Source organism: Carassius carassius, chromosome 26 (assembly GCF_963082965.1).
Source record: "Carassius carassius chromosome 26, fCarCar2.1, whole genome shotgun sequence".
NCBI lineage: Eukaryota > Metazoa > Chordata > Actinopteri > Cypriniformes > Cyprinidae > Carassius > Carassius carassius.
In genome coordinates, this window is record NC_081780.1 from 7,317,789 (window position 1) to 7,342,274 (window position 24,486).

Below are 24,486 nucleotides of genomic sequence, written 5' to 3' on the forward strand. Positions count from 1 at the left end.
ACGGGACAGCCAGGCTCTTCTTTAGTTTCTAAAAGAACAGGCAGAGAGGGAAGAGGAGAGGGAGAGAGAAGCATTGGCGAGAGAAGAGGAGAGAGAGAGGGCAGCAACAGCCAGAGCAGAGACATATTTCTCTTTTAGAAAAACTTAATAAATTCTAAATTAATGTTGTATTTAATGATAAATGATTTTATATAGATTATTTGAATAAAAAAAAATAAAAATGAATGTTTCAATTTCAACCCTGGCAAATCATTGTTATAGCAACAGTGTATTCTTTATATTTACAACAAAAACACAAATAATATAAAATAATGTAATATCCAATGTCTATAGTGGTATACAATTATTTACAATCATGCAGTTAAATCTCAAGAAGAACATACCAACATTAAGAAAACGTATAAATGTATCTATACCCATCTACTTGCACATTTATTCATACCTATCTTTCTAATTAATGTCATAGCTATTTCAACTGTTTATGTTGCTCTTTTAATGAACATGACAACATCTGGAAAGGTTTACTGTCTAGATGTAGTACTGTTCAGTTAGACACCCAGGCAGTTCCACGGGAGAAGAAAGCTGAGCAGCCAGACGTCCTCGGAGATGGTTCCCTGATAGGTCCCTCTCACCCACTGCTGCATTCTCACCATCCTCGCTGTCTTCTTGTCCTTGGCTTTCCTCCTCCTCCTCCAAGAGATCACCTCCCATCACACAGATGTTGTGGAGGATACAACAGGCACCAATCACCTTTGGGGCGAACAGTGGCCTCATCTCTAGGGCCCGCAAGAAAATTGCACGCCAGTGAGTTTTTAACATCCCAAAAGTGCGCTCGATGATGTTCCGTGCTTGTGCATAATGCCTGTTGTATCGGGCTTCAACTTGGCCTGTTAATCAAAAATCGTGTAGAAAATGTGTAGTGTATTGCAAATTCATAACAGTAAAAATTTGGTTTATCGTGTGTGTGTGTCTGTCTGTCTGACATAAAAAAGTGTTCTTACTTGCGACAGGCTGGCGGTATGGGGTCATGATTGCAATAGGATGCTGCAAGCAAGGGTATCCCCCATCTCCCAAAAGATAGTATCCAGCTGGTGAATACAAAGCCTGCTGGTACATTGGTGATCTGCGCAGCACAAGGGCATCCTGTACAGAGCCTGGATTGCCAATATACACATCTATAAATATGCCTTTAGCATCACAGGTGCCCTGTAGAATGATGGAAGGGAAGATCTTTCTATTTATGTAGCATCTTTTTTGTGGCATTGCAGGAGGAACAATCCTGATGTGGCACCAGCAGCACAGCGGAATGCCTCATGGCCAGCAAGGCCCCCCACCTCATCCATTTCCTCTGCTTTTGGAAAATGAATAATTTTGTGGAGGATGGTCATCATCTCCTCCACAACATTGTGAACAGTCCTACAAACTGTTGAAAGTGGCATGCTGAAGTCATCTGATGTGACCCTGTAGGATGCTCAACAGGCAAGCCAATAAACCGTAACAAGTACTTCAATTTCACGGCTCCATCCATGGGCTTTTTGACGGGGCAGCATCTGTACCAGCATGTTGATGCTGTTCCTGGAGAGCCTGAAAGCTGGCTTTAAATCCTCTCCAGAAAAAAACTTGACCAGGATTGGTACCTGGTCATTGATCTGTGAATACCTGCGAGTGGGACTTTGTTCCTGTTAAAATATATAGATAATATATTAAGAATGTTTTTACTTTTGTTGTATTATGTATTTGTTATATGTATTGCTTTTAAAAAGTTGTTACTATATGTACTGTCGTTGCATTGTATTTATTATATTTTTGGATTTAATATAAGCTATATACTCAGTTGTTTTAAGGATTTTGTCTAAAATTTACTAAAATCTGCCATAATTAAATCTCCCTCTAACATTTGCTCTTTTCGTGAAGTATTTCTTTATACTCTATTTCGGTTTCATTCATTTATTGATAAGCTCTAGCACAACATTCATCCCAGAGTCTAAAAGTTGTAGCCTATATGATTATTATAGATATTAAATTGTCCTGTTTGTGTTAATGCAGTAATATGATGTGCACCTAGCTATATAAAGATGATAAACTATAAACTTATTTGAGCACCACAAAGACAAATAAAAGGTGTGTGAAGTGTAAGCTAGTTAATTTAAATGTTATCAACTGTCAAACCTATTGTACTTGTCAGTTTATTTGGTATACTGAAAAATCTAATGTTGTCTCATTACATCCCTGCAATAGTTTACATAACTTTTTGTGAGATAGTACTTTGTAGTCTGTTGATAGGGTGCCTATATGATACATTATAATAAATTTTTATTATGACTTTTCATTTGGATATACCTAACTAAGTCCACATAAGTATATGGGCAGTTTATGAAGAAAGAATAATTAGAAAAACGTACAATGCTAGAGAGACATGCTAATATGGCACGTCTCTTCGCCATCCTCCGCTGCATCCTGGCTTTTCTTTGAAGGATTCGTCTCCTCCGTTCGGCAGCCTCCTCTTCAGCATCTTGATAAATAGCAATTGCAATGGCAATCCTAAGCTGTTCCATTTTGATTTACACTTATTTACAATTGATTTACACTTTTCAACCGTATTATTTAAATTGTAGCTGAGTGGGTTTATTGCTAGATTGTTCTTAATGAAAAGAGGCAGTTGTTTCCACATATTTTATTTATTTTGAACGACGTAAATATAATCACAGTATTAATGTTACCTGAACCACATATTAATGTTTAATAGTTTTTAAAATAAAAAAGAGACAGTCGTTTAATATTATATTCAATTTCATTATAAATATAAAGTGAAAATAATCAGAGTAGGTAAATATTAGTTTTTTAATACTAATATATTTAATATATTGAAAATAAAAAAGAAGTTAATTCAAGTAAAACATGCATGCTGAGTGAAGCTATCAAGTACGCTGCCGTTCCATTTGTAGAATGACTGGACTCGCGTCCTCCCGTCCTCGAGAGTTCGTTCTTCTGAGTCCAACTTGGCATGTCCAAACTCGGAAGGACGGAAGTCCAGACTCTGCGAACTTGGTATTGAGAAATGCCCTGACTGTCTGTTGTTGGTCTCAAGTTCGGTGTCTATTCCCGCAGTTCCCCCGGATTTAAGCCAAAACGTGATTGGTTGAAGCGATAACGTGCTACGATTGGTCAGCTCAATGTGGCCGTTATTTGATTGGCTTGAGTAAACGGTGGGTGGAGTCCACTTATTTGTGGATTTATCTGCACGTCGACGCTAGAAGTGTTTCAAATCCACAAATGCACAGGAACCGATCCACAAATGCGTGCAGTGATTTACAAATGCACAGACAGCGGTTCACAAATAAATACCAGGTAGAGTTGTGTTTGTGACATTAAACACATTTGTAAATATATTTTTTTTTATTTGCAAATCTCATTTTATTTATTTGTGAGTTTTAATTTTTTTTGTGAAACTCTTTATATTCATTTGTGAATTTGATATATTTTTGTGAATCTCGTTACATTTATTTGTGGATCATAATCTATTTATTTGGAATAATGCAACAATTCTAACCCCATAAGTCAGCGTAATAGAGTTGTGCATGGGATCCCTTGTCACTGAAGCCCAGGATCTAATTGGCTCCTTTGTGCAGCTCATTGAGCTGAAAGGTGTTGAGTTGCTCCTGTTAAAAGTGTGAAGTTTGAAAGTGAGTGTCAAACCACAAGACAGATTGCTCAAGCTTACCTCTGCGTTCTCTGCTGCTATTTAAGGAGTAATGGCCGGATTTGGTGGAAGAAAGTCTTAACGCATTGACCAGATGACAATTTAGGTCTTTCCAGGTCTTGCTTTCCAGAGGGGGCTACTACTTTCTGCTTGCGTGTGTGTATCGAATGGATCTTGGTTCGTTTAAGTCTTGTGTTGATATGTCTGGGATTAGTTAGACAGATGACCCGCATAAAAGTGCTGCTGGAAAGACCATTTGATGACCTGGTCTGTGATCACTCAACCATTTGTGACTGTTCAGTGTTGTGTCCTCTTAGTTTCCCGGCCCTCTAATGACTCTACTTTAAATTTCATTAAATTTTTTGATATACAGTACTAGTGCACACTATATTTCATTTTCTTGGCAAACTAGTGCTTTGTAAGTCATCAAAAGTACTAATTAGCTGACCCTTGTATCCAAAGCAACTTGAAATAAACTTATTATAGGGACAGTCCCTCTGGAACAACCTAAGGTTAAGTGTTTTACTTAAAGGCACATGATGTTTTGTTCACAGTTCACCTCTTGTGGGCTTTCTGAACTTTTACCAGTCCAGATCTACTCAAATTTACCATCTGCAAAGTGAAATACTAAGTTACTGTTTCATCAAGGTTATTTACAAAAATGTAAATGCATAAATTATGTAGATTACAGCAGGAGGAAAGTAGCAAAGTACCAACAGGACCATCAGCCTCTATTTTACAAATAATATAATATAAACTTTAAAAAAAGCTTTTAATTATATATTACTTTTAATTGTAAAAAAATTTCATTCAAATGTAATATATATAGCCTCTAATAATAATATATAAATTTTGTGTGTAATGTAATATATAAAGCCTTTAATGTAATTTTCATAAAAAATTGCATTTTTGTCAAATGATTAATGATTAATTCAAAAATTTAATATTTAAATAAAATATAGGTGTTTGTTGTGTATCTTTATGTATATATAAATACACATACATTACATACATTCAGTATATATTTTAAAATGATTTACAATGTAGCCTATATATTTATAATCATATAATTTGATATATAAAAATATTTATTTTAAATATATACTTGCATGTGTGTGTATTTATAGATACATAATACATATACACAATATACAACTTAAATAAAAACTTATTTTTAATTTGTATGTGATTTATCGCGATTAATAGTTTGACCACACACACACACACACACACACACACACACACTGTAAATTCATGTTGATATATAATTAATTAATGAATAATTAATACATTTCTATTTGACATTTAATTTTAATTTAGTTAATGGATAACTAATTGTTTTGCCACTTAATTTTCCAAGTTGTGTTTGTTTGTGAGTACAGCAGACCAGGATTTCACTGGTTCTGTGTTTTTGTGGAAGACTGACAGTAAAAGTAAATTGATGGTACGGTTGTCATGGAGATTGGAACACCTGCTGAGTCTTCCCAGACAGGTGGGCATACCACTGTCAATCAATATGTCGACACCATCCCAAATGTACTTTGAATCTTGAATTTGAAAGATTTTTTCCTCCACTATCTGACATGTCTACATCACGAGAGTTTCCAGGTATGGCTTTTTAGGCGGTTGTAATTATTTTCTAGAACTTCATAATCATACACACATTATTCTTGTAACATGTCATGATGTCTTGATATCTTGTGATTGCATACTACAGAACCATACTTATGAATAATTTTCACTTTATGATGGGAAATTGTAAGCGTTCACAGCCATATTGCTGTTTACAGACATACAGGAGCTAGAAAACCCAATTTCAAAACTGTCATCATGACGAAAGTATTTTCCATGACAACGCTATTCCCCACATGTCAGCATGGCATCTCAGATTGCCAGTCAGTTTAATGGTGTAAGCGCTTTCCTGGACTACCATCTGTCTGCTGTGTATTTTATTGGTTGTTTCATGCACGGGCCACCGAAAACAATTTGAGTGGGTCGAGCCGAGAATGACGACAAGAACTTAGTCAGAACATCTGCCAGATATTTAAATCTGATCCATTCATGTGAGTCTGAGAATAGTCAGCCAACACTACGGAGTCATTCCTTGGCCATGATGGAGAAACAGAACTACAGAATAGAGGCAGACTAAATCAGTGTCCATAAACTAACGTCAGACTTGTAGGTTGAATAAAAGGCCACAGAGTCAAAGAACTCCTCCTTTAAAATGCCTTTGTACTCTTTGGGATGCCATAACAGGGATCCTTCCCCCTCAAAACACTGTGGTCTGATTTGCTGGCTCTCCTTCCTTTCACTCTCTCAGCTTTCAGGTGGTTGTCATTGTCCGTCCATCAGAGCTTAGCCTGGGTCCAGTTTCTAAAACATTGATTAGGCCTAAGCTTGTAACAATAAACAGTCAGCTGGGTTACGGCAGAGATGTGTTAGTGTTTCTTTCATATGGGGGAGGTAGCAAAGCATGCTGGGTAATAGTTCTCATATTCGACCTCTCATTCCAGGAGTCCTGCAGTCCTAAAGAAATCAATTAGTGATATTTAGACAAATTTTTGAAACATACAGTTTTGTAATAAAATAGTTGTTTAAGAGATACAACGAGACTCTTACAGTGAATATGAGTGGAACAGCCATGATAAACCTAAACAATGTGTGTGTTCAATTGATTTTACTGGACAGAATTCACTTACTAACATTGTGTATTGATTTACAGTATATCCAATTTTATTACTTGCTATGATAATGCAGCGCCATAAACCCTAAAACCCTAAAATGCCTGCAAAAAATGAACTAAACTATACATTTTCAACAGGATTAATAATTAATTTGGTTTTATGAAATTATAAGCTGAACATTTCTGCTTTAACCCTCAATTTCAGTTCCGTTTTCTGACCATTTTGACCCAGAGAGGATTTTCTTTTTCCCAAAAACTGCTCAAATATTCAAATAAGGCATTTTACCTGGATGCACTTTGTGTAGTTATGTAAGAGCAACCCCTGCAGGTTTCAGAGCTGGCCTCTTTTGCTGTTATCGTAATTTAAAGCTACATATTTTTATGTGTGAGACAACCATAAATAACACACAATATGCGAGATCTAAGGCCTGTCACCATTGAGCTTGAAGTGTTGGCGAAACAATGCAGTACATAATGTTTGGTTGATCAAGCTTTTTACTGAATAGCTGTGACACAATTGGGATAAACAGAATTAGATCTCCCATCTGGACTACATTTGTTTATCCTGTCATTGTGTCCAAGCCCATCACAGAAATTCATATAGGATTACCTATTATGAAGCTAAAGCTTTCATAATTTATAACGCCAATATAAAGCCATTCATTTGGTGCGAAAAGGGAAGTAAACAAGGAGAGCAACACACATTTATATTATCCCGCTAAACTTTTAATTGTTGGCCCCCCTGTGCAAAGCAGGAGCCAGATGATTAAAGCCTCTAAGAAATGATCCCTTGGCTTGGGTTGTGTCTGATACTCCAGCACTGTTTGTTCCAAGACTCCTAGTCTCTACCGAAAACCATCAAAACTCATATTAAAGCCTGGTGTGGTGATTTAAAATAACTCTTTTGCGTGTTTATGAGAGCTGACATGATCTATTTATGGTTTCACAGATATTATTGAACTATTTAAGGGTAACTGCTAAGACTCTGGTGGCTTGCCTGGACAAGATTGATCTTAAAATAGGGCCATTTTCTTTATATCACATCACATGCCAGCGTAATTATGCAGTCATGTAGTTACAGCAGCAAGCCTCGGACAGGACTTTTGGCGACCTGTGGGACAGCGGCACTATTTTAAGAGGCTGTTTACGGTGAGTGAAATGCCTTTAGGGAGGTACTCCAATCAATACTTCATCATCAAACCCCACAATGGGGGCCCTTGGTGGTCCCTTGGGCACTTTCAGTACCTGTGAGAACGACGTGTCCATTCCCTCAAGTCTTCAACTTGATTGGGGAGAAAGTTTTTGGGTTAACAGCTCTGAAATGTTTGTGGTTTTTAATTTGCAGTTCTTGACGAGCATCCAAACAATCTTGCGGCGGCCTCAGAATAACTTCCACGCTAGTGAAACCTGGTATGTAGGGAGGGAAGATGTCCCTCCATTGATTTCCCCGCCGCATGGTTAAGCAATCGCGGCTAGTGTTGAACCATGGGAAAGGTAAACACTTCAACTAAAGCTCCCATTATGAGATTGTGGCTTCTGCTAAATCAGTATGGGTTGAATGAGATGAGACAAAATATTTCTCGGTTCATTAGCTATTGTTTGCTTTGATAAATAATAGGCTAAAAGATTGTACCATTTGTGTAAAAAAAAAAAAAAAGAAAATTTAAAAAAAGGGTGCTATACCAAATAATTAAAAAGTACTTCTTCTGGAAATATAATTTAAGCGTGAAATGTAATTTGAGTGTTATTTTACAATTAAATGAAAATATATTATGTTTTAAATTTATATTTAAAGAAATTAAACTTAAAAGGGCTTTTATTCACCAACTTAAGTAGGACAACTTTACATGAACTTTCACATTAAAAAAGTGTACTTTTATGTACTGTATTGACAAGCATTTATGGTAAACTAAAATGTTTTAATGCAGTTAGAAGTCATCAAAATAAGTGCACTTTAAAGCATGAAAAGACTTTAAAACTAAGATTTTAAATGTACTTCAAAATAAACATTTTGATTTGGCATTAAAAAGTGCTTGTGCTAAGTGTTTTAAGTGTACTTAAACATGGCATTTTTCATTAATGTTATATCTGCAAATACTGTTTAAAAATGTGCTTTTAATATTTGAAGTAGGCTATATTACATTGCACTTTAAAGTAAAACTTTAAAAAGTGTAATGTCTGAAGTTTTTTTTTAAGAAAAAATAATCATGAAAGTTGCCTTTTATTTCATTAATATTATATTTGCATGTAAAGTTTTTAAAAATGTAAGATTTTAAGATCTGAATTACACTACAAGTGCACATTCAACACAATTAAGCACACCTGTAGTCAACATGTTGTGGTATAAAATATGTAAATAAACATGGAAAGCCATTCAGAGTCACTATTGCTAAGTCTGTTAAGTTGAAGAGCGCATGAGATAAAAGCTTTCTTGTTTCATTAGCTATTGTTTGCATTACTAAATGTTGGGCTAAGAGGCTAGTCAACATTTTCTCGTCTAAAATATGTAAATAAACCTACACAATGGAAAGTAATTCTGAGTGGTTGGTTCCATTGGTCATTTTTCCATGTGTTTTCTAATTAAAAATCTCTCTCAGGTAATCACAGCTAATTGCTACAATGTACTTGAATGCACAAGTATAGGAAAACTAAAAGACATCAGCATTATGGTAATAATCATGCCTGCAGTAATGGCATGCCTTGAAAAACAGGAACATGTTTGCAAATCGTGTTTGTAATTCATCTTTATTTTAGCTTAAGATGTTTATTATGAGTTTTATGTTACTTCTTCAATATGGGCTAACATCACTTTTCCTGTTTTCTTTGACAACAGAGAACAGATTTGTCGTGATGCAAAAGAGCTGCTGTTGGCCACCCAGGGAATGTGATTGAACCGAGACAAGTAATTTGCCCAGGTAAGTGAATAAGCTAAGAGCTCTTACACAGCTGGAATGAATATGTTCTTGAGAAGAATCCGAGGCTTGAATAGATAATTGCAGCGTGAAGTAATTGCACTTCAGCGGCTGGCATTGAATCCCTAATGCTGTTTAGAAACGATTAACCTCAATGTTGCACGCAGAGCTACGGCACTAAGAACGAAAGTACCTTGGTGCCAGTTTTACTGGATGATGTCTAAAGTTATATGAATGTGGGAAAGAAGGCTGATAAAACCAGCTTATATTCACAGGTTCTTTACCTTTTGGCTTTGACGACAGTGTTGATTTATGCATTTGTCTTGTTTTCCTTTGAATCCAGAATCAAAGGCTTACAGTAGATTCGGATCATTGACCTGTCAATGGATGACAAATTATTCTTTTCGTTTGGCTGACGTGCTTTTAATTAATCATTTGTCATTAAAGCTGTATTTAACACAATTTCTTTGGGGCAATGACACTGTGTTTCTTGGTACAAGATGAGCTGCACAATAGCGGCTCAGTATGTTTATGCATGTGCACATATCAGTTTTCTTTGTAAATGAAAGTGCAAACCACAAGCGTACAAGAAATTGAAGATTTTCCCAAGGCCGTCTGTTTTTGCTAACTGAGCGTGACTGCCAGGATCCTTAAGCAGAGTGTGAAGGAACTGCGTTAAAGGAAAACAAATGGTGATTGTCAGCTATATGTATGAGGTAGCTAAACAAACTGTTTTTGTTGAACCCTTCTAGACTCTTTTTCTGTCTCGTTATGATGCGATTGTAAAGGCTTTTGGGTGTTTTGTAGTACCCTGAATGCAATGTGAGTTGGTGTGGCGTGATTGGGCTGTTGGTGATTGAGTTTGAAATGGAGCAGGTCAGCCCCAGGGTATCTGAACAGGCTTAATGGACCTGTTTGAGACATGCAGGGGCTATGAGCAGTGGGGGTCACTATAGGGTCATGTTTACTCAGAGCCTTCCAGAGCGTGCCGCATGCCAATCCATTTTCCCTCCAACCTGAGCAAGTGCAGCAGCACATATGGATGCCATTGGGCTCCGTCACTCGGGGGGGACTTAAAAATCCTGCCAGGAAAACTCAGCATTTTCAAAAAGGGAAAGTTTGCTTATTTCAATACGCCCATTGGGTTTTTGATTCGAACAACCCTCTGAGCTGCTTAGCGTCAGATTTCTCCAGTGCTCTCGAATGTGACACATTTATAGCAATTCAAGCTTTGGTTTGAGATTGCTTAGGCCGGCAGCACCACGTTTCATTTTCAAGCCACACCATATAGCTAGTCACATCTCATTAAGTTTTGGGCAGCTTTCTGAATGCGCTCCAGCAGTTAACAAGAGTAGAAAAGCGAGCCAGAGCAACTGGAACGGCGAGGTGAGGAGAAAGGGACTGAATGTGTGGCGTAGAATGAGAGGAAGGTGAGAAGCTTGGCATGCGCCAAACCGGGTGCCGCTTGGCGGTGGAGCTCTTGGCATCGTTAATGAGTAAAAAGTGAGCCCAAAACCACTGCACTGTGACTGCGCAGGCATAATCAATTGTTGGAAACGAAACTTGTGTAGATCATAAAAATATGAACAGGGCCATTCACCAGAAGTCCCTGAGAGTGTAGAAAATGTGTAGTTCATGGTGGCGTTTTACATTTTTGCTAACTTACATAAACCTGGATGGCAGACCGCTGGGAATAAGCGGGAAGGAAATGTGTATCACTACAAATGTAAACATTCTTTTTTGGACGTTTAATCATTTTAAATACCTGTATTGAATTCAATACAGGCACAAATCAACTTCTGTAAGAGTGAGTGGACCGTTATATGTGTAGTCATAGGTTATAGTTCCTCAGTCTCTAGCGGGTGCACTTATGGTATTCTGGTCTAAATTTACAGCTTCATTTTTCAGAAACTTACTGCGCTTCATTGAAGTGTATGAGAATGCAATGATTAATACATTGGACATACTTCTCTAGTACATACTGATGATTATTTAAGCAATTTGAGAGCGTATAACGCATTTTTTTTTTGTCTATTAACAAAATAAAGAACAGTTCATAATGAATAAGAAAAAAAACGTTTCCTTGTTTGTTTCAATAAATTATTCATAGTTAATTTTAGCTATAATAATTTAATATTTTATTCCACAAATGCACTTTTTATGTTCAAATAATAAAAAAATTAAATAACAAATATTTTAGTTGTTGTTATATATATATAAACATTCTAATTTTATATAAAAAAATTTAGTTGTTATATATATATTTAAACATTCTAATTTTATAATTTAATTTTGCATATGGTTAATTTTTTCTTTACATTTATTTACTTTGAGTAATATTTGTGCAAAATACAATATTACATAATTAACATTTTATATAATTTTATTTTTCTGTTTGTTAAAGGGTTAGTTCACCCAGATAGTTCACCAGTTTATTTGGTGAACTGAATGATTCGTTCGCGAACCGGATATCCAGACTGCTTTGTTTTGAACTCTCACACAACAGACACGGAAGAGAAGACAATGCTGAATAAAGTCGTAGTTTTTGCTATTTTTGGACCAAAATGTATTTTCGATGCTTCAAAAAATTCTAACTGACCATCTGATATCACATGGACTACTTTGATGATGTTTTTCTTACCTTTTTAGACATGGATAGTATACCATACACACAGCTTCAATGGAGGGACTGAGAGCTCTCGGACTAAATCTAAAATATCTTAAACTGTGTTCCAAAGATAAACGGAGGTCTTACTGGTTTGAAACAACATGAGGGTAAGTTATTAATTACATAATTTTGCTATCTGGGTGAACTAACCCTTTAAGGTTTGAATTTTGGTAGAAAAATACATTAAGTAACCATATTATGTGAGATTTAGTTTTGCCATCGACTTCAACAGGAATAGGATCTAAATAGGATCTTATTCCATTTTTTTTTTTTTTCAAGAATTTTTTGTTTTAGTTGAACTTTTAATGTCACATAATAGCAATTGCAAGAAGGCAAGAAGTTGATTGAAACTCATACATGATTAATTTCACCATGTGACCTGTAATATCGCTATCATTTCTGATATGCATATGCATTTACTATATGCAATCATATACATACATTATGGTTAGTCTTAAACACAGGTCAAACTGTAGAAAATTAAACCAGTTCCGATGTCTAAGATCCACAACAGTTTTAAAGGTCATGATGGCTTGTACCAGCAATGTAGGAATGTGCAGCCACACAGAGAAGGTCTGCAGTCTGAAGGGTTTATGGCGCATTAGTATTAGTTGGGGCTGTATTAGTCTGGCTTGAGCGATTCAGGTTAATCTTTTCACCTCTTCCCCAGAAGACAAAACCAATCCTGTGAGATTTACTTGGGATTAGAGCCATTTATGCACCAAATCCTAATTTAGGATTCTACAAGCAATTCTACACCCTCATATGGCCCACGCGTGACCCTTTCAGAAGCACAGAAGGCCCCTAAAGGAAGCTGTGATTGACTTAAAGTGAAAATCAGTTAATTCAGACAGGAATGCATTCATATCCGTCTCCTGCTGTCTCAAGAGGAGCTCCTTGAGCACAAGGTGTTTGGTTCATGATCCTCACACTTCTTCTCTCAAGGTGCTGTTGACATGTAAGGGTATTTGAGCATGCTGAGGGCTGTATGGTGAAGCTCCAGGGGGACGGCACTCAGGTATCAGGCTCTGATGTGTGTGTGATAGACTGTGAGACTGTTAAACCCTGACCTGGCTGTAGAGAAATGAAAACCAGCTGAGGAACGCCTGCATCGCTCTGTGCCGATGTTGGCGTGTGTTGTCTGACTGCGAGAGAAAGAAATGAGCACGGGGAGGACAGGAAAAGGTGAAGAATATTCAAATGACAGATAGTGCTAGGGAGATAGCGGTTACTTTATGAACAGACTTTCTTTGTTGACTGAGAAAAGGCAGAGAGAGCAAGAGAGGAAAACCAAATAAACTCCCCACTTTGATTTGTTCACCCACACTGACAATAAATTTTTTTATTTTTTATGTTTTTGCTTATTGTCACTGACCATAAATATTTCTTACCGGCAAGAAAATTATTTTATTACAAATATTCTCTCACTTTGGCACTTTGGTATTGAGATTCGCAATTTTTACTTAAAATTTAACTTTTTCTAAACTAATAACTATTCATTTGGGAATAAATTAATTACATTTTGTCAGTTGGTACTTGACATAAATATGTCTGACCATCGGAAAAAAAACCCACAATTATTGAAAAATATTAATGCTTATTTTATTAAAGTATTGTCACTTTAAGATTTTCATGATTTGTTACAAATTTAAACTCTTTACTTTCCATAAATATTTCTGATATTTACAAATATTCTGTCATGATGACATTAAAAAAAAGATAAATTGTATTATTATTATTATTATTATTATTATAATTATCTGTGTTTGTCACAAACAGTGAAAGTTGATCTTCGTGATTTTCTTCCTCATATATTTTGCTTTGGTGGTTTAATTCACAGATGTGTCATTACAAAGTTTTGGAGCACTGCAAAAATAATTATTAATCAGAATTTCTATCTTGTTTTGCAGTAAAAATATCTTAACATCCATAAAGCAATGTAAGTTTACTTAATAACCAAAGTTGCGTTGGATAATTACAATCGTTTTCAGAGAGGATATCTAGAATCCTGTTTATTTTTCTTTCTTCACTGATGAATAATTTTTCATGTTTTAAGCATAAACCTTCCTAAATTTAGTTAGATTTATGCTAAAAAAACAAAAAAGCAATTTGTGTTTTCTAGATAAACGAATGATGGCAAATTTTCCATTAATATAAAAGCCATTAGAAGAATCGTAGCAGATGTTTTCATTAGCAGACAGTTTGTATCTTTTGGAATTGCTTGTCAGATTCTGCTTACAAACAATTGAGTTTCATGTGCTTTTCCTGTTATTCCCATCAATCTCTCAAAGGTGAAAGATCACGCTGGCTCTGTTCTGACCAGCTCTCAGTGTTTTCAGGTATGTCAGGTTTAATGGCACATGGGGGTTCAGACCGCACGGTTCCTCTGGGGATACATTAATTAGGATTATGAGAAACAGATAAAAACACTGGCAGTGACTTGGATGCTGCATTGCTTCATTCTGTAGTCATTTCAGTTTGTCTACAGCTGTTCGACAGTGTTTTATGCAACACACAGTTACTGTGATTTAGCGAATTCCTCTTGTGCAAAAACACTTCCAGGCAGCTTCCTTTGAGCTTCCTAACAAGTCATTAAAAGCATTTATTTCCTGGACACAAAGGGGGCTATTGTTCTACTCCAGTCTCCGTTTTTACTGTTACAACATTTTCATTTTTTCATTACTTCAAGATGAGAGTTACACGAGAGCGTCTGTAGCTCTCAGAGTGATCTATGGGAGGTCAGGGAGAGAGTCTGTGACCATGTGTGAATTCTCTTTATTTAAAGCTGACTTTAATACTAGCATATGTTTAATCTAGATCCCCGCACTGCCCACCGACTTCAGCTATAGGATTTCATTTCATTTCTGGAGAGATGCCCTCAGCATCAAGGATGTAATTTCAGGACTCTGTGCATTTGGAACTCTCGATCCATCTCGCCCTAGATGAAACAGGTTTATTATTACAGCAGGGATGTAATATCAGCCTGAGTGTCTCCACTGGCTGGGAATAATGCCCTGAACATGCTGTTAACCACTCGTACACCACACACGGGGAAGGTGTTTCCATCGACTCCCAAGATGCCTCTGTCATTTCCGTAACTTTGCAGGCACGCTTATGTTTGTGCCCTTGTTCTGAGTATGCTTGTGTGTCATGCCGGAGATTAGTCCAGTCAAGGCAGCTGTGAGAATGGAAATTGGGGATCTCGCCCTGTTGGAAAATGCAGCTAATGTGGAACCTTATAGCCTTTTGCTGTTCCAAACAGGTCTGGACTGTTGATCAGCTAGACTAGCAGTTGGTGGGACTGATCCGGTCAAGGCTCAACAATTAGGATGGCATGCTGCATGAGTTTCATATATATATATATATATATATATATATATATATATATATATATATATATATATATATATATATATATATATATATATATATACTGCTTTCAAATGATTAGTAACAATTAATCGCATACAAAAAAGTTTTTGTTAACATTATGTATGTGTGCTGTGTATATTATGTATATATAAATACACACACATGCATGTATATATTTTAGAAAAATTTTATGTTTATATATTAAATATATTTATTTATAATATAAATTATATGAATATAAAAATAGACATGTACACATACCCTGGAACACAAAACAATAACAATAGCCAACAAACTATTAGTAGAAATAGCCAAAAATACAGTAGTACATTGTATGGGTCAAAATGATAAAAAATTTAAAAATTAATTATTTTATGCCAAAAATAAGAAGGATATTAAAGGGATACTCCACCCCAAAATGAAAATTTTGTCATTAGTCACTCACACCCACCCCCACCCCCCCGTAAAAGTTTGTTCATCTTCGGAACACAATTTAATATATTTTGGATGAAATCCGCGAGGCTTGTGATTGTCCCATATTCTGTGTCAACCGCACCCCAAGGATACATTTCTATGTATATTTACGCTTTGATTTGAAGGAAAACAACACCGAAAAGCGTAAGCTGCCTGTTGAATAAAGTCGTTATTTTTGTTTTATTCGCGTACAAAAAGTATTCTTGTCACTTCAAAATGTTACAGTTGAACCACTGATGGCAGATTGACTATTCTGACGATGCTTTTCAGACTTATGCATTGGAAAGAACTTTAAAGGCCTTTGTCTCAATATTTTTATTTTAAGGCACCCTTAGATTCCAGATTTTCAAATAGCCTAGTTTTATCTCAGATTTTGTCCTATGGCTGGTTTTGTGGTCCAGGGTCATGAGATATGAAGAGTTTGGTTCCAAAATGCAATAAATCCATTTTGATTAATTTGAGTAAAAATGTGTTTTCTTTACTAAGAAAGGGGCAAAATGAAAACCACTGTTTTCTGTTTCAAACTTTCACATAGCATCTTTAGGTTATAATAACATAAAAAATTCCAATCCAAATTTACATTTTCAAATTCTTTTTTTTTTTCTCCAAAATGCAATAAATCCATTACACTTATTTTTTTTATTATATTTTTTTTTTATTGAATCAATATAAAAAGTAATTTTTTATATTGAAACTTGTTGAAAATACACAACACAGTAAGTTGATCCACATATGACAGGCTCTGAATTTGTCAATACTAATCTTATTTATAGGCACTGGACTAAAAATGCATTCAATTAGTCATCACTTCCAAAATGAATTCGACTGGTCATCTTGTTAATGCTTTAAATTATTCAGGCGTACAACAATAAAATAAAATGTCATCATGAACATGCATGAGCAACAATATCACAATAAATCAATATACTGTTTTCTGTGAGTGAGTAAACGAGATGATTTTCACATAATTTAGAAAGAAAAATTCTAGGCTACAAGCTCCAGTTCTCAAATGTCCCGGGATCCAATGTTCTGTATGTGTTTTATTGCCTTATTCAAGTGATTTAACATTTTTAGTTTTTCACTAACCACGCATTACATTTTTTTTTCTTAAACACAATCATGTACATACATGCATTTCACATATTATTATAGCCCAGTTTGTGCTGATTACAGTGAGATTAGACTTTAGCCATTTAGATGTTTATAAGAAACTGAAACAAGCACAAATGTCAGGGCATGACAAAACTTCTCCAGGCCTCAAAAATACCCTTAGACTCCAGTGGGTTAAACCACAGATTCCGAATGCCAAAATGACCTTACATTCAACTTCCAAAAGTGCATTCATCTTTGCCATGTTACATTCATTTCATTCACTAGTGCTATAAGCTGTATAAACAAAAACATTAGTGGCATTAATAAAAACACTTACACTGACAAGCTAGGCAATATCGTGTTCATAATCGAATGCGACTCATCTTCGATTAAGCACGCGATATTGCATAAATTGTCAGTGATGTACGGCTCTGTGTATTAAATGCCACTCCATCTGAAAGCATGCATCATGCATTATGATCAAATTGCTAAATGTGTAGTAAGTAATGAGTGATTTATTTTCCTTTCATGTGCCCATGTTTCATTATATACCTGTGCTTACCGTAACCTAATATTACCAAATCAGGTCAGTCCGCATCACTATCTGGTAAGGGTCAGTCATGGAAGACTGGTACCTAGACATTGGCTCTATAAATCTCTTATCTGATCCAGATGTGCTGCGAGGGTCCGTTTGATCTCTTATAGGGCCTGGTAACGGTTAGCGAGGGCTGCTCACTCACAGCCCAAAAAAAAGAAGGGGATTGTAGCGGAGCGGCAATAGAAAGATGATCCAGACTCCAAGGGAGAGAAGTACCGTCCAGCTGTTGGACAACATCACTTCACACTTACCTCATACAGTGAGAGTAAAATCCGCAATATCCCAGGCTCGAGCACGCAGACCGTCCCCTATGTCTGTGTGTGCGCAGACTGTCTGTTTGTGTGTGTGTGGGTGAATTAATGTTTGTGCCCATCCATCTATACGTCCTAATGAATACTTATTTGCCACCCGTCTGTGTGGCTTCCATTGTGATCCACAATGACTGCTGGAACTAACGACTTGAGCAGATAAAGGAAACGAATTAATTCTGTCTTTTCCTTTTGGAACAAGTAGGGGGGTTGTAGGAAGCTTGATAAATTATTTTGTCTCATCATCTTAATTGTTCACATTCAGGCCGATCTCCTGCGCCACCAAGATTATGCTACAGTCTGAACCCCTCAGATAAAATGACACGTCTGCTGTTTTCCGCCCTACCGCCCACTCGTTTACCACACCATTGCCTCAAAATCGCCAGCCGGCTGTTTCCTCATCTCCTTTTCCTATTTCATAGTTTAATAAACCACAAACTTGCCCAAAACGCACCACCCAGGCTTCAGACCACATATGTGTAGGATATACATTTACAGTGTGGTTGCAAGCCAACCTCAAATCCCCAGGTTCAGGCATATAAATTGTCGTATGCGTCTGTGTTCGTCTTTTCTATTGTGGCCGCTGCTGTGCATAATCATTTCTGCCTCACATTTGGCTAAGCTTGAGCCGATATCTAATAAAACCTGCATGCGGCATGCATGAGCTGCTGACAGATCAGTGTCGGGCGAGAACAAGAGAAACAGATCTGAAAACTGTCACCTCATTGCTGGTTCGGCCCTCGAACGGACTCCCTAATTGAATAATCGAAGATGTTCTTGGAGGAAATTAAAAAAATCACTCTTGAGGAATTGGGTTATCAAAGTAGAAAATTACTTTATTGATTTTTAAGGAGTTGCATTGCTTGTGGGAGTGAATTCGTTTTAGATGCCTTCTTCATTTCTCTTGAAGATGGTTTCTTTTCTTAATTATTTATCGCTTTGTTTTTTTTTTCACGTTTGGATCATGGTAGTCTCATTTATAAAAACTTTTTACTATACACTATTATTCTGGCAAAGAACCAGCCACTTAGACAGAAATTAAAAAGACCAACATAACGTGATCACCCAAATTCTATTTTGTTTTTATGTGCTGTTTAGATGCTCTTTTATTTTGAGATAGATTATATCACAGTGATGTGGGTAAAACAAATTATATTTATGAATGTATACAATTCAATCAAATAAATTTGTATGCGTTTGTAATGGAATGAATAATAATTTATGAATTAATTTTAATATTATAAAGCTATAATAAAATTAATACAAATGTGAAAACTAATTTTCAAAATTAATAAAAATTTAAATATATTAATTAAAAATAGAAAATGTTTACAATTGCAATTTCAAAATTTAGTAAGTGTATAATGAAATATATAATGAATAAAAATGAATGAAATATGAAAAAAAAATTCTTATTAATAAATGCAGTTTAAAAAAATGAATAAACATTAATAAATTATTCATATAATAATAGTAGTATGACAGTTATAACAAGCAATTGTACATTTTACAAATGTGCATAGGCTCAGAATGATAAGAATCCGATCTGAATGTTGGTCTTTCCAAAAGTAATAATTATTATTTTACAGACATAAAATGTTATTTACAGTATTTATTTACTTACCTACTTACCTACCCTTTTACTTACAGGTAAGTGGCATAATTCTTCAGATTTAATTGCACTAATCTGGAAAATCCAGTGACTATTTATTAATATTTCAGGCAGACTGATTGAAAAGCGTGTGTGAGAGTTCATTTTTGTGTACAGTATGCATCATCGGTCAGTAAGCGGGCTGTGGGCAGTATGTGGGCATGCCGTCTGAGGCTGACACTAGGATCTAGGTAACTAAAAAACTGGTTTTGGCTTAAAGACAAACCAACACACCTCTATTTGAGCATTCATCACGGAAGATTTTCGAGGCAATCCCTCCAAATGTTCTGGATCTTTAGAGGGCCAGAGGTTTCCCTTTGTGTTGTGTGGATGCATCAGTTGAACAGGATTCCCACCTTTAGAGTTGGGTGTCTTGTTTCACGCTTTTAAACGTGTGCAGATTAGTTCGAGAGACATGACAGAGCTGTATTTATCATGTCAGGAGCTTTTCTTTCCAGCTGAATAAAAACGCCTCTGTGTTTGGTTCTCTCCATGGATACGGGAATGCCAGAGGAGGGCCAGATCTGTCACAGAAGATTATGCCAAGGTGCTGGCAACCAGGAAAACGGTAGTTAAATGAAGAAAGGAGGGGGAAACTCAGTGCTATATTAGATATCAAGCTGAAGGCTTGCGTACTTTGACCTCTAGAGGGGCCATTTAAAAAAAAAAGTAGAGTAGAAAAGACAACTGGCTAATAAATGAGTTTGAAGGGTGGAGAAAATGAAGAACCTGTGTCGGTTGCTAGAACTGAAAACTAGTAGTGAGCATAGAATGAACTAGATTTTTAAAAATGCATGGCTGGGTTTTGAGATCAATCCAACTGAAGACAGGCGCCTGATGTAAGGTAATAAGAGTAGTGAATGAGACGCAGCCCTCTCTGCTGAGACAGCATTAAAGACTGCTGCCTTCATTTGGACCACTAGTCCTCCGAGCCACTAACACAATCGCCCACAATCCTTTACAGTGCACAGATTGTGTCCTTGTGGTATTTATGAGTCGGACTTCAGGAGACAATGATGGATTTTCCCAGTTTTGATTACTATGCTGATTCGCAAAGAAAATTTACTGGAACTTTTTAGAGAAGACCGTTTGAAGAGGTGAAGCTATGATGCCTTTTAAGAGAAAAATTTACATTAAATAAAAATGCATTTTTAGAAATATATTTTCCTGTTTAAGGCAGTGTTTGTTGTTTTTATTCGAAAAGCTACAATTACACAGGTTTGTTTCCAGAAACATTCTTAGTAACATTTTCCATCTTAACACATAACTTTGTGGTCAGAGGATGTGAAGTTTCAGTGAACCATTGCAGAAAAGTGTCCATTGTTGGCTGCAATTACTCTTATTCAGTTTTAAAGAGCAAAGAAACCCATCCAGAAATAGCTCCACCACACATCTTGGAAGTTCTCTAGGTCAAAGGCATTTGGAAACTTTGTGCTGGAATTGTGCTTTGGAAATGTTGGCTTTTTCTTTGTCTGCGTTTGATAAATAGCAATACAATATTTCATTCGTCACAGACATCTCTCCTGGAACAGTTAATGTAAAACAGGCATATTGAAGTTATGTATTGTTGATAGCTTATTACTATTCTTTAAAACTCTTTGATATTCGTATTTTTTTTTTTAAAGAAACAAATTAGTTATAAATTATAAAACCAAAGGTATGTGACCTTCTAATTATTGGGTTTAAACTATTTCAGCTACATCACTAGCAGGTGCATAAAATCAACCATACAGCCATGTAATCTCCAGACAAACATTTTAAGAAGAATGGGCCCCAGGATCACAATGGCCCTGTGCACAAAGCAATGCATATAAAGAAATAATTTACAGAGCCTGGTGGGAAAGAATTTGACTGGCCTACACAAAGCCCAGACCCTGAACACCTTTGGGATAAATTTGAATGCAGATTACGAGCGGGACCCCATCACCCAACATCAGGGCCTGACCTCACTGATGTTTGTGTTTGAATGAAAGCAAATCCCCACAGCCATGTTGTAACATCTGGTGAAGAGTGGAAGCTGTTGTAGTGAATAACAGGGTTGTGAGACCTTCACAATTAAACTGAGAATGCCTTTTATATTCCAGTTCAGTTTTTGAGTTGAATGTAAGGACATAGAATTAAAGGGGTCATAAAGATTTTCATAATGCCGCCTGAATGTTCACGCAAAGAAAGAAGTATGGCCGCAGTATGCAAGATTGTTTACATATGTAAAGGATTTGCCACTAATGATTCAACCACGAGTTTTGAGCAGATCACAAATGCAGACCATAGTATTATGTTTACGCAGTGCAATATGCAACGCAACACATAATAAGATAGTGTACATTATTACCCATATTTATGTCCCCACTGGATGGAACAAATGTCTAGTTTGTAATGGGGTTTTATTGTTTTTGTCTTGTCGTGCCGGGACACACGTCATCACAGTATGGTAAGGGGCTTAACATTTCCGTCACACACTTGAGGCATTCATCCAATCACAACGCACTGGATAGCTGGCCAATCAGAGCACACCTCACTTTTCAGACTGATGAGCTTTGCATAGAGGAGAAATAATAATGTACAGTGGTAATGTGGTGACCCTTTTAACAAAATGGACAGATGATAGATGAATGGATATCTACAGGTGCATCTCAATAAATTAGAATGTCGTGGAAAAGTTCATTTATTTCAGTAATTCAACTCAAATTGTAAAACTTGTGTATTAAATGAATTCAATGCACACAGACTGAAGTAGTTTAAGTCTTTGGTTTATGTTAATTGTGATGATTTTGGCTCACATTTAACAAAAATTTAAACAATCTCAACAAATTAGAATATGGTGACATGCCAATCAGGCCCAGGAAACCTTTGCATGTGTTTGAGTTGATTAGCTGATTGGCATGTAACCATATTCTAATTTGTTGAGATTGTTGAAATTTTTGTTAAATGTGAGCCAAAATCATCACAATTAAAAGAACCAAAGACTTAAACTACTTCAGTCTGTGTGCATTGAATTTATTTAATACACGAGTTTCACAATTTGAGTGTAATTACTGAAATGAACTTTTCCACGACATTCAAATTTGAGATGCACCTGTACATAGATGGATTGATGGATGCATAAAAGGATGGATGGATAGATACAGATATAGGATGAATGGATACATAAATGTTTGGCATTTATTTTGATGTATCTGTGTACCTATGTATAGATAGATACATGGTTGGATATATGGATGGAAACGTACAGAAGATAATAGATACTGATTCATGGATAGATAGGTTATAGATGGATAGAATTACATAAATGCTTGGATGGGTGGACAGACAGAGGACCAATTCACTATTAATGTCTATGATTTTATTAAATAACATTGCATGAACATCACATTACCATATTTTCCGGACTATAAGTCACACTTTTTTTCATAGTTTGGCTGGTCCTGCAACTTATAGTCAGGTGCGACTTATTTATCAAAACTAATTTGACATGAACCAAGGGAAATGAACTAACCATGAACATGACATGAACCAAGAGAAAACATTACCGTCTACAGCCGCGAGAGGGCGCTCTATGCTGCTCAGTGCTCCTGTAGTCTACACTTGATATCATAGAGCGCCCTCTCGCGGCTGTAGACGGTAATGCTTTCTCTTGGTTCTAAATAAATGCGACTTATAGTCCGGTGCGACTTATATATATTTTTTTCCTCGTCATGACATATTTTTGGACTGATGCGACTTATACTCAGGTGCGACTTATAGTCCGAAAAAATACGGTAATCATACAGTACAGACCAAAAGTTTGGAAACATTACTATTTTTAATGTTTTTGAAAGAGGTTTCTTCTGCTCATCAAGCCTGCATTTATTTGATCAAAAATACAGAAAAAAATGTAATATTGTGATATATTATTACAATTTAAAATAATTGTTTTTAAATGTATTATACTTTAAATATCATTTATTTCTGTGATGCAAAGCTGAATTTTTAGGATCATTATCACATGATCCTTTAGAAATCATTATAATATGATGATTCATTATCAAAGTTGGAAACAGTTCTGCTGCTTAATATTTTTTCAGAACATGTGATACTTTTTTAGGATACTTTGATGAATTAAAAGTAAAAAAAAAAAAAAAAAAAATGCTATGTTTTTAAAATTATAAATATTTTGTAATAACAATATACACTACTGGTCAGTAATTTAAAATCAATACTTTTATTCAGCAAGGATGTGTTAAATTGATAAAAAAGTGATAGTAAAGAAAATATATTATTAGAATATATATTATTAGAATTTTTTATTTTATTTTGAATAAATGCAGTTCTTTTTAACCTTTTTATTCATCAAATCTATTAGACAGCAGAACTGTTTCCAACACACATAATAAATCAGAATATTAGAATGATTTCTAAATGATCATGTGATAGACTGGATGTTACATGTGACACTGAAGGCTGGAGTAATGAGGCTGAAAATTCAGCTTTGCATCACAGGAATAAATTATTTTTTTAAAGTATATTCAAATAGAAAACTATTATTTTAAGTTGTAATAATATTTCACAATATTAGTTTTTTCTGTATTTTTGATTAAATAAATGCAGGCTTGATGAGCAGAAGAAACTTCTTTCAAAAACATTAAAAATAGTAATGTTTCCAAACTTTTGGTCTGTACTGTATATATATATATATATATATATATATATGTGTGTATATATATATATATATATATATATATATATATATATATATATATGTGTATATATATATATATATATATATATATATGTGTATATATATATATATATATATATATATATGTGTGTATATATATATATATATATATATATATATATGTGTATATATATATATATATATATATATATATATGTGTATATATATATATATATATATATATGTGTATATATATATATATATATATATATGTGTATATATATATATATATATATATATATATATGTGTATATATATATATATATATATATATATATATATATATATATATATATATATATATATATATG

General features: G+C 35.2%; 1 protein-coding gene across 1 annotated transcript in view; it reads left to right on the plus strand.

The window, feature by feature from the left end:
• Positions 1 to 24,486, plus strand: part of LOC132105669 (semaphorin-3aa-like) — a 112,183-nt gene that overhangs the window by 20,250 nt on the left and 67,447 nt on the right. Inside the window, exon 4 of the mRNA XM_059510951.1 lies at positions 9,224 to 9,298. The gene's annotated coding sequence lies outside the window, so the exon portion shown is untranslated. The remainder of the gene's footprint in view (positions 1 to 9,223; positions 9,299 to 24,486) is intronic.